Source organism: Tursiops truncatus, chromosome 21 (assembly GCF_011762595.2).
Source record: "Tursiops truncatus isolate mTurTru1 chromosome 21, mTurTru1.mat.Y, whole genome shotgun sequence".
Taxonomy (NCBI): domain Eukaryota; kingdom Metazoa; phylum Chordata; class Mammalia; order Artiodactyla; family Delphinidae; genus Tursiops; species Tursiops truncatus.
Window position 1 is genome coordinate 26771882 of NC_047054.1, and position 11854 is coordinate 26783735.

Genomic DNA, 11854 nt, shown 5'->3' on the forward strand with positions numbered 1-11854 from the left:
GGGAGCCCTGACCTCAAACTCTGTCGCAAAATCACGCGTGGGACCTGGCGCAGGTGAGTCACAGGTTGTAGCCGCACCTGACGCCTCCCACGCATAGTCCTCAGGCTTCATCATCATCATGATCCACTACCTAGTTGAGTGCACAGCTCCAGGCATACTTCTTTAAGAAAAGACTAGATACTACCGACGGCATTTCATCCTCTTAACCTTGTGAAGGATGTATTGTCATCCACCTTTACCAACAATGAAGCTGAAGCCCAGAGAGCTACGTACTTGTGCTGTGTACTAGTGCTGTGCAGCTGAGCACATACCGTACAGCTGAGCAGTAGAAACAGGGTTTCAGCTCTGACCTTTCTTCTGCTGTAATATGCTGCAACAGTTTTTTTTTTCTGGAAGAAAACAAACAAACAGAAAACGCTCCTACTGCCTCTCATGACAGGAAGAAGTCATTAGACAGATATGCCTGTTCCTACAACAACCTCATACCTATTTGCCTTTCAAACTTCCTTTCCCACCTGTTTCTTACACTTGTTTTATCTCCATCCAAGTCAGCCTGCTCTTCCTGAGTTCCTGAAATTGCTGCCTGTTTTGCCTTTGCTCTTGTTTCCACTGCCTGGAACAACTCCTCACGTCCACGTTTCTTCTCCATGCAGGCTTATCTGACCTCCAAAATGGAAGTGACTTTTTTTTCCTCCTTCTTAACCAGTAGAGTATATTCTTTGTGCCTCTGTTAAAGCATCTTTAATTTCTTAATTATGAAATGATGATTGATGTGACTGTTTTATCCCTGGAAACTTCTTAAGAGAAGGGAACCACATCTTACACATCTCTGTGGTGCTTCAGATGTATAGTTTCTGCAGCCTCTAAACAATAGTCTTAAACGTGGGGCATCCTTGGTCACCATGAACTGAGAGGATGAGTACAGGAGGTCACTTTCAGAGGTGGTCTGGTAGAAGAGTGAAGTGCTCAGTTGTGGCACCACCTGGGTTACAGTACTTTCACAGGACTAGATAATGTCCTTCGGGTATGGTGTGTGATTTGAGCCAACATGTAGCTAGGATGCATGAGTCTGGGAACCCAAGGGTGGAAATGAGAATGGATTTTCTCACTATGACGTATAGTGACCCAGTAAAAGTTTTTTGCTTCTCATCTGCCAAACTGGGTTCCTTTTGATTAGAGGTCTTAGTTTCCAAAACTGTTAAGCTTCCAGGTGACACAGTCAGTAAGAGTTTCATTGACCTAAAAATTGAGACTGACAGCTGGTCACTTTGGATGCCTCAAACAAACAAAGGAGTTTATATGTTGGCTGGGTGACTAATCCTGATCTTCAAGGGGAAACAGAGCTAGTATTACTCAGTGGGGCATAAAGGAGCATGCCTGGGATCCAAGGGATTCTCTGGGGAACCTCTTGGTATCCCCATATTCCATAGTAAACATTACTGAGAAACTGAATAACAAAATACAAGCAAAACTACTGAAAGCACAGATCCGTGAGGATAAGAACCATACATCTGGGGTACTGGCTGAGTGCAAGGGAAAAATGAAATGAGCAGTGGAGGAAGAAAGTTACACGTTGAAGTTATAGCCTATGGCCAGTTTCAAAAATGAGAACTGGATTACTTATGCATATTTTTCATTGTTTTGTGTATATATAACAGCATTTATTTTTTCCTTCTCCAATTCACTTTCTATCTAAGATGTGTTAATACTGGTTAACTCTATAACTCAGTGTTTAAGTTAAAGGATGTCAAAAGGATTGTGACTTATTAGAAGAGTGATAAATATCACCCAGGGTAAATAAAGTAGCAGCCACAACGCGATGTCTCCATTTTTGTGAGAAGATGAGGGTGTGTTTGGTTGTAGTCAGAAGAGCTACATCATGTCAGCCAGATGTTGTTCTGGTCTTTCTTCAGAAGTTAAACATGGGTGACAGGGCTATTATGGATGCGAAGTTGACAAAAGAGTGGACTGTGCTAGACTGTTAGATGCCAGCCTTTCACTAGCCCCTCCATGCAATGTCCATGAGAACAGGTTTCACAAACGTCCAGCTGCAGACAGCTTCTTGAGGAAGGGCCCCTGCTGTGTGCTCTGAGATTCATCGCCACGTTTTCATTGAGACCACACTTGCCATGAGCTACTTCCAGTCAGTCAGTGACTGAGTGTGACAGGGATATAAGGTAGACGTCTTCCTGGGAGACCTGGGATTCCTCTAGTGACCTCCTTTGGCTTGGAGACTCTCTGACACCTTGGCGAACCTTCATTAGACTGCACAGTGGCCTATGTCATTTCCACTCAACTTTCCTTCCCTCTTTATATACTAATCATAATAGCATCATGGTCTGACATCTCTCCCGGCTTTCCCTAGCTCCCAATTCATTTTTCTCTGACAGGCATTTCCCCTAATAAAAACTGCACATTTAACTCCATCTTGGAGTCAACTGCATGGAGGACCTGTACTAACACACCCCTACTCTAAGGCTGCCTCTGTAATGCGGAGTGGAAGCCAGGAGCTACATTCCAAGATACTCCTTTCCTGTGTGGCTTTGGGATAGAGTTTACCTATAAAAGTCACTTGCATGACATTCAGAAGGCAGAATGGAGGAGTCATCATTATCCTTTGGGACTCACTGTGAGCAAATGTAGTGGTTTCTCTGATTTCTCTGTGAGCTATCTCTTTACTACAGTAAGCTGGAAAAATATCTTTCCCAAAGACTAAAAACTTGCAGTGGTTTATCACAGTGCTTTTGAAAAACACCCACTCTCATGTTTCTAGTTTCTAGTTTTCAATGACTCTTTTCCCAATCTTCTAACTGCAGCCTTCCAGAATGTCATTGTTCGAGATGTGTAAACCCTAACTCCTATAGTGAACCCTTTTATTCCAGGAATATTTGAAATAGCTCAATTTTCCTAACCATATCCAAACCGATACGAGAAGAAATTGAGGCTTAATGATGCTTAAAATACATGTCTCCTCACGGGCCCCACCAGTATTTGAACATGAAACATGCTCAATAACTACCAATTAAAAGAATGAAGAGAGTGGTTCATATTTATCCCGTTTTAAAACTAGGTAAAATACCAAGATACTTGACCTTTTGGGTTTCTCTTGCCCTGTTCCACCATCTCTATAGACTTTTCTAGTTGTACTCCTACCCCCTCTCCTACCCATCTAGTTTTTATCCCACTCTTTCCCGCTCCCCTCACTCACATTGGAACCACAAGCATTCACTGGAACCCTTCCATTCTGGAGTGGACCACAACCTCCCGTTGGCTCATTTTGGCTTCTCTATTAATGATCTACTATTTCCATAGAAAATACCATGCATTCTCACACAGAGGCCAGTATGATCTTTCCAAATAAGAAATCTGATTACGTCCAGTTCCATGCTTAACATGCTTAAATGTCTTCCCCTTGCTTTTAGAATCCAGTCCAATCCAATCCAATCCAGAATCCTTGCATTGCCTTTCATGGTCCTGTATGAAATTTCTCTTCTCATTTAAAACACTTTCCCCCTTGCTCTCTATGCTTTCACTACTCCAGCCTTTTTTTTGATTTCTCTAATATATATCAAGTTACTTTCCATTTCACATCTTTTTTTTTTTTTTTTTTTTACATTATGTCACTCTCCCTGAAATACTTTCCTCCTGAAAAACACTCACTGGCATGTGCGTGCATGACACACACATCTTTCACTTTACTAATCTTAGTCATGCGGCAGGTTTCAGTTTAAAGCTCACTTTATTAGAAAAAGACTTCTCTGACACCCTGTGTAGGTCAAGTCTTGTGTTACACATTCTCAGAAGGGCTTCTCCGGTAAAACACTCATCACAATTGTATTTAGTTCATTTTTCTGAGATGTTTTACCTCTTTCCCTTTTTACATTTAAAAGTTCTGTGGGAAGAGACCGCTACTCTTATATTTGCCATCATATTCGTGCATGTTAGGCATTTAGTAAATATTTTTGAATAGATACATATTCTTCATGTCAACAGGCAAAGTTCACAATCTGTGTTTTGTCAGTATGCCTATTTTCTGTGTTGGGGACCAAAAGTGAACTAGTGACAGTTCGTCATCTTCAAGACAGATTATTGGAATTGGAGAGAATGTTAACACTCTTTATTTTATTTAATTATTATTTAACCCATCCTTATTTCACTAGAAATCACTATAACTTACTGGTTTATCAAGGGCCCAGATCATACAAGATAGAGTGACAAAATCATAAGACAAATAAAGGATGTTAATATCCCTAGATAACTTAACCCAATGTTATTTGGAAAAAAACCACTTTATGTTCATAAAAGCAAATAAAGTTTTAAAACGAAGAGATAAAATTAGTAGTCTAGATTGAATTTATTATAAACTTCCTATAAGAAGAGCACCACCTATAAATAAGTTCTGATGAAACAATATTCGAAGAATTGCCCAGATTTGTCTTAGGCCACTAGCATAGCATCATCAGACAAAAAAATGTGCCCCTCCAAATTATCCTCCAGATGCATATTTGCCTCTTTAATATTTTATGAAACAAGCATACATACCCATTAAGACAAGACCCATTAAGACGAGACTTTCTTGTCTTAAGACAAGACTCTCACTCTTCCTACTGACTTTGAGATGAGCCGTTTTATTGTGTACAAAGAAAAATACCATATATATTCCATTACTAATTTTGAGAAAGAGGCAGTATCTGGGAAAAAAACAATATTTCTGGCTATACTGAAAATCCAAACAAGCAAAAAGTCACCCTTGGAAACCTCCATGGCTGGTAAATGGATTGTATTTATGTTTCATGCTTCATTTTTTTCCCTCTCAACTGAAACTTTAAGAGTTTCTCCAAACAATCTGACCTATTTGTCTAACAACACTTCAGTGGTTATATATCATTCTTTTGGACCTTGACCTTAGAGAAATCTTTTCTTTTCCCTTAATCTTTTTTTTTTTTTAACTTTTCACTTCAAAGTAGGCTAATATCACTGGAGAATGCTGTTCAAGCTTAACACTAAGATAGACTCTAACAAGCTTGGTGAATCATATTACATGCAGTCCTGGGCATCCACTACTTTTGGATGAATAAAGCCAGAACTCAGATGCCTGGAAAGCTAGGAACTGCTGCATTCACATCCTCCAGGATCGTAACTCCGGAGCATGATCCCTTCACTGGGAAGATTGCAGTGACTCTTAGTGCCACCATCAAGGGCTTCAGAGGTTTAGAAGTAGGTGGTTTCTGCCTCATTTAACTCACCTGTTTGCCAGGTACAAATCTCACATGCACCATAAAGAGTGACTATAGATTGTTATGAATTTAATCGGGTGGTGATCTGTGGGGGCTATAGTTTCAGAGGTGGGATCTACTAGCTCAAATCAGCCCAGCTCCTGGTACTGGATAATGCAGGTATTGACTCAACAAATGCTTTCTTTTCAGTCCACATCAACAAAGATAATCAAAAGCAGCTTGCCTTCAGAAGGCAAAGACTGCAGTTCAGCTTCATAGCTATGCTCAGAGATAATGAACTCTTCAGTCAATTGTCTGGAGGACCTTGAAAATCTTGATATCCCATAGGAGGCTGTACTGGTTCATTACATTAAGGGTAATTTTCCTAAATTGTCCTAGTTATTTCTAGCCATTGTTGTAAATGCTTAAGTAACACACATTCACATCAGAAGGCAAAAACTAAACCCCAAAAGTGCAGGACCTGCCACATTGTCGAAGTTTCCAATGGCCCACTAAGAGGGGGCAGGTCAGTTGGCCCCTTTTAAAGTGGGAGACAAGTCTCTACCCATGTACTACCCATCCAATACACAATACAAAGAGGCACAAAATTTGGGGGCGTCTCTTTGGATTCTGGGAGGTAACATATGCCACATTTGGATGTGTTGTGCTGTCCATTTTGTGAGTGACTTAAAAGTCTACCTAGTTTGAATGGAGTCTGGAGGAAGCGGAGGCTCTGTACCAAGAGCAGGCTGCAGTGCAGTTTGCCCTGCCACTTCTCATGATCCAGGAGACCCAATGGTGCTGGAAGTTATCTGTGGAACAGCAGTGACTTACAGAGCTTCTGGCAGAGCTTCCTAGGGTTTTGGAGTAAAACAATGCTTGATCCTACAGATATATCTTCTTTTGTTAAGCAAATTTTAGGTTACTATTGAGCCTTGGTAGAGACTAAACACCTGACCATGAGGACAACTAGTAACTTTGCAACCCAAACTGGGCATTATTTGATACACTGAATCATAAAATCGGATGGTGAAGCTGTTTTCAAATGGAAAATCTAAGAAGCCCCCAAAGTTACAAATCTAAGAAGCTCCCAAAGGTCCCACCTGATAAAGTTGCATTATCAGGTGATCAGATTTCCTAAGTATTCTCTGTTACCACCTCTCCCTCAGCCCACACATATGATCAGTTAACAGAGGAGGAAAAAAACATGGTCCTGGTTTATGAACAGGTATGAATAGTATGCTGGTACCAGTAGAAGTGGATAGTTGGTGAATTACAGCCTTACTGAACATTGGCTCTGAAAAAACAATGCTGAAAGGAAATCCTCCCAGTATAAAGAACTTCAAGCAGAACGATCTGGTTGTCCACTTTCATTGAAGAAGATTTGATCTGAGGTATAGATAAACATTGATTGATGGACAGTGGCTAATTTAGTGGTCAGGGACTTGGAACAAGACTGAAAGATGGATGATATGGGAGACTTGAGGAGACGTATGTAGTTGGGTTTCTTAGAATGGGAAGAGTATGTAAAGATATTAGTAAATGCCCACCAGAAGGCATCTGTTTCAGAGGAGGTGGACAAAATGGCCCATTTGCTAAATGTCAGTCAGCCTCTTTCCCTAACGACCCCTTTTTGCTCAAGGCATCTATTTTAAAAGTGGTCATGACGACAGAGATGGAGACTAATCTTGAGCTCAACAACACAGACTTTGTTTTACTAGCGTTGATCACATTATGGCCATTTAGTGAGTGCCCCAGTTTGAGTGCCCGAACTGCTAACAGTAGAATCCAACACTAAGCCTCAGTAGAGCATTATTACCTAGGAAAAGCAGACATCTACCTGGTGGCAGATTGATTACATTCGACCTTTTCCCATCATGGAATAGGCAGTTATTTATTCCTAATAGGATCCAGGGTTAGAGAGTTGTTTTACAAGGCACCGCATATGCCTTACATATGTGGGCTATATATATATATATATATGTCTACCCACTGGCAAAGTGAATTAGTCCTGGAATTGAGGGCTGCGGATGGAAGAGGTCACTCTCACGATAACACCTCACACTGAAAAGATTTCTATTTCCCTTACCCATTAGCTTGTGGACAGTGGCTTTGGAGAGTCTAGTACTCAAGAAAGAAGTGTTCCACTGGGGAATACAGTTATCTTTCTGTTAAACTGAAGCTGAGGCTGGCCCCTGGCCATTTGGGAATTCTCGTGCTGCTTAACCAATAGGCAGAAAAGATAATCATTCAACCAAAAGGTATAAAAGTCTGTGATGATTCATCCACATTACTAAAAGAGAAATTGATAAATCAGGGACTTCACTGAAATGTAGCAAATTAATTTAGATTCCTCTTAATCAAGGAGGTCAATCAGTAGACAGTGAGGCACTAATAAAATCAGGATCACCAAGGACTCAGTTGCTGTGCAAATTATGCTTTGGTTCATTCCACCCAGTAAAGAACTTCCTCCAAAGGAAGTGTTAGCAGAGAGCAAGAGGATTATGAAATGGATGACAGAAAAAGAAAACTTTGATTTTCAATTTAGGCATTATGAACAGCTATGGAGCAGAGATTGTTGCAGCTATATAGTATTTTAATTAATTGCTTTTTCAATAACTCCTCTTTTCCCCATTTTTTACATAATACAGAATGTATTAGTGAGGGCTAATATTTGGGGCTTCATGTGGAAATATGACTGAAATTACACCACTCTGTGATATAGGATTGCCGATGGGACTCTGTCCCCTCTGTGGGGGACACACATTGTTATCTATATAAAGAAACAAGAATAGATTCTGAGGGGAAAAAAATGAATGGACTACCCCACATACTCTCAATTTCTACCACATTCATCCCCACCAGTTTCACCCTTCATCTTCTCTACCCTGTTTTTTTGCTCAAGAAGGCTAGACTCTATGGACTGCCTGAACCCTTTTGCCTCTGCTTGCGTTCAACCAAGGATAGGCAACTATGGGACATCATAAGGCAGAAGATTTATGCCCTTGGACCTTTGCCTGTCAAGCCAGGATTGGTAGAAGCTCCATTCCTCAGCTGAGGGTCATATCTCTTTAGCAAGCTTCTCCTACAGTTATATCTTTCTGGTGGCTTCAGTAACCATTCCCTTCCCATAACCCTTTAGGTGGGGTGATAACTACTTTATCATCTCCTGATAGTTTCCAGTAACCTTGTCAACATCTTTGCAAACAGTTCCTTCCTTAAATTATCTTCAGTTATACCTTCTAAATGTGCCATTTATTTTCTGCTGTGACTCTGACTTGAACAAATTCCGTGCTCCCTCAATTCTGGAATTCTTTGTTTCTTTTCAGTTCTTCTCTCTTACCTCCAGGGTTTACTTAGGCTTTTGATCTTGCCTGGAAGATTATCCTCCAATCATACTATTAAATGTACTGTAATTGTGTATCCATCCCCAAACTTTAAGCTCAGTATGTACAATGAATACATCCTTCCTACCCTCCTCTAACCCCCAGCACCTGTCATAGAGCTTGGCATATGATAGGTATTTAATCAGTACCTGGAATAAATGATCCATGCTCTCAACATTTCCATCCAGAAGAATGTTACCTTTGAACTTTTTTTTTCATAAAAGGGTTTTGCATAGCAGAAGATTGACAATTCATTTACATTCTCTGTCCTGCTTTCATTCAGCATATTCCCGCATTTTCTCAATTAAATTCAAATTACCCCATTTGCTCCAGAGGTAAATGCTTCTTTATTTTCATGACCAACAGAAGCTTACAGGATAAATAGAATACATGATGATACATGGAATACAAACCAGAATCTAAAGCTTTTGGGCTCCCAAATTAAAAGATAAAAAGCGATACATTGACTTAGGTTTCAACTCCAACATGTAAAGAGCTTGGAAGTTGTCACTCCCCTCTTTACAAGAAAAACTGAACAAACTAAAAATCAGTGAATTTTCTTGGACCCATCAGAGAACTGAGTTTACAGGACAGATTTCCAGGGTGAAATCTGGAGAGATGGGGAAGGCAAGAGGGTCTCTGCTTACCTAGAGCAGAGGTCATTGGAGTCAAAACCTTGTCGAAACATTTAAAGCCAGAACCTCCTGGGTGCTGCACTCTTAAGGGACCCCACCCCCACCCCAGACTTCTGTGGGTTTTACCTCCAGGAGCCTACTAGCTTCTCAAGGTGAAGATGGAAGAAAGATACTCTTGCCATGCCAGGGGCAGAGTAGTCATTGTGAAACATACCTAAGAATGTTCTCTAACAAAGCCTACTCTCCAGTGAAAAAGACTTCAGCAAAGCCTTATCCAAAATGAGGGAAGGGACTGTTGCCACTCCAGGACCTCTAGCTTTCCTGTCTCATCTAAGGGGAACAAAGCTACAAAAATGAAGAAATACTTAAGAAGGTCACAGCCCAGAGACCTAGGTCCTTGAAAGACTGAGATTAAATTATAAAATTGTAAAATGCTTTCTCTTTGCTACTTACCACCACACTCCATCATGATAAAAACTCTCAGCAAACTAGCAATAGAAGGAAACTTCCTCAAGTTGATAAAGAACATCCACAAAAAACCTACATCTAACCTCATCCTTAATGGTGAGATAAGAAAAAGAAATCAAGGATTCACAGATTGACAAGGAAGAAATAAAACTATCTTTGTTCCCAGATGACAGGATTGTTGATGTAGAAAATCCCAAAGAGTCAACAAGAATACTCCTGGCGCTTAATAAGCAAGTAGAGCGAGGTTGCAGGGTGCAGTGTTGATTAATACTTAAGTCAATTGCTTTACTGTATACCACCAATAAACAATTCGATTTTTTTTTTTTTTTTTTTTTGGCTGCACTGGGTCTTCGTTGCTGCACACCAGCTTTCTCTTCTTGCGGCGAGCAGGAGCTACTCTTCGTTGCATTGCGCGGGCTTCTCATTGTGATGGCTTCTCTTGTTGCGGAGCACGGGCTCTAGGTGCATGGGCTTCAGTAGTTGTGGCATGTGGGCTCAGTAGTTGTGGCTCGCAGGCTCTAGAGCGCGGGCTCTAGATCGCAGGCTCAGTAGTTGTGGTGCACGGACTTAGTTGCTCTGCCGCATGTGGGATCTTCCCGGACCAGGGCTCGAACCCGTGTTGCCTGCATTGGCAGGCAGAGTCTTAACCACTGCACCACCAGGGAAGCCTAGCGATTAGATTTTTAAATAAAAGAAAAATACCATTTATAAAACACCCAAAAAATTAAATTGTTAAGTACAAATCTAACAAAATATGTAGAGGATCTGTATGTAGAAAACTACAAAACTGTGATGGGAAAAAAATCAAAGACTATCTGATAATAAATGGCGAGATATTTTGTGTTCATATTGGAAGACTCAGTATTATTAGGATCTTGATTTTTCCCAACTTGATCCAGAGATTTAATGCAATCCCAAACAAAGTCCCTATATTTTACAAATATTAACATAAACTGATTTTGCATTTATGTGGAAAAGCAGGTGACCTAGAATAGCCAACACAATATTGAAGAAGACATAGTTGGAGAACTCACACTGTCTTTAAGAATTAACCATAAAAGTAGAGTAATCAACAGAGTATAATATTAGTGAAAGAACAGACATACAGAGCAATGGAACAGGATAGAGATCCAGTTGAATATAGTCAAACTAATGTTTGACAAAGGAGCATGGGACAGTCAATGGAGAAAGGAGAGTTTTTTCAACAAATTATGCTGGAAAAACTGGATGCCCAAATATAAAAGAAAAAAAATAGCCTAAAGAAATATCTTACACCTTTCACAAAAATTAACTCAAAATGGATCATAGGCTTAAATATAAAATGCAATATTATATAATCTCTAAAAGAAAACACAGGAGAAAATTTAAGTGACCTTAGAATTGGCAATGAGTTTTTAGGTACAACACAAAAAGTGAGATTGAAGAAAAAGTAAGTGGGACTTTATTAAAATAAAAAGAAAACTTTTGCTGTGTGAAAGACACTGTTAAGAGAATAAAAAGATGAGCCACTGACTGGCAGAAAATATTTGCAAGACACGTATGTAACAAAGGACTGTTATCCAAAATATACAAAGACCTCATAAAACTCAACAGTAAGAAAACAAACAACCCAATTAAAAAATGGGCAAAAGTCCCGAGCAGAGACATCACCAAAGAAGATATACAGTTGGAAAATAAACATATGAAAAGAAGTTCATCATCATTTTCATTAGGGAATTGCAAATTAAAACAGCAAATGAAATACCGCTAATACCTACTAGAATGGCTAAAATTTTTCAAAAAAAATTTTTTTTAAAGGACAGTACCAAATGTTGGCAAGGATGTGGAGCAACGGTAATTCTCAGTCACTACTCGTGGAAATGCAAAATGGTACGATCACTTTCGACGATAGTTTGATAATTTCTTACAAAGCTAAACATAATCTTACTATACAGTCCCACAATCAGGCTCCTAGATATTTACCGAACTGATCAGAACTTATGTCCACGCTAAAACCTGTGCTTGAATGTTTATAGCAGCTTTATTTGTAATTACCAGAAACTGGAAGCAACCAAAATGTGCTTCCATATGTGTATAGATAAGCAAACTGTGATATATATCTATACAATTGAATATTATTCAGCAATAATAAAAAATGAACTATCAAGCC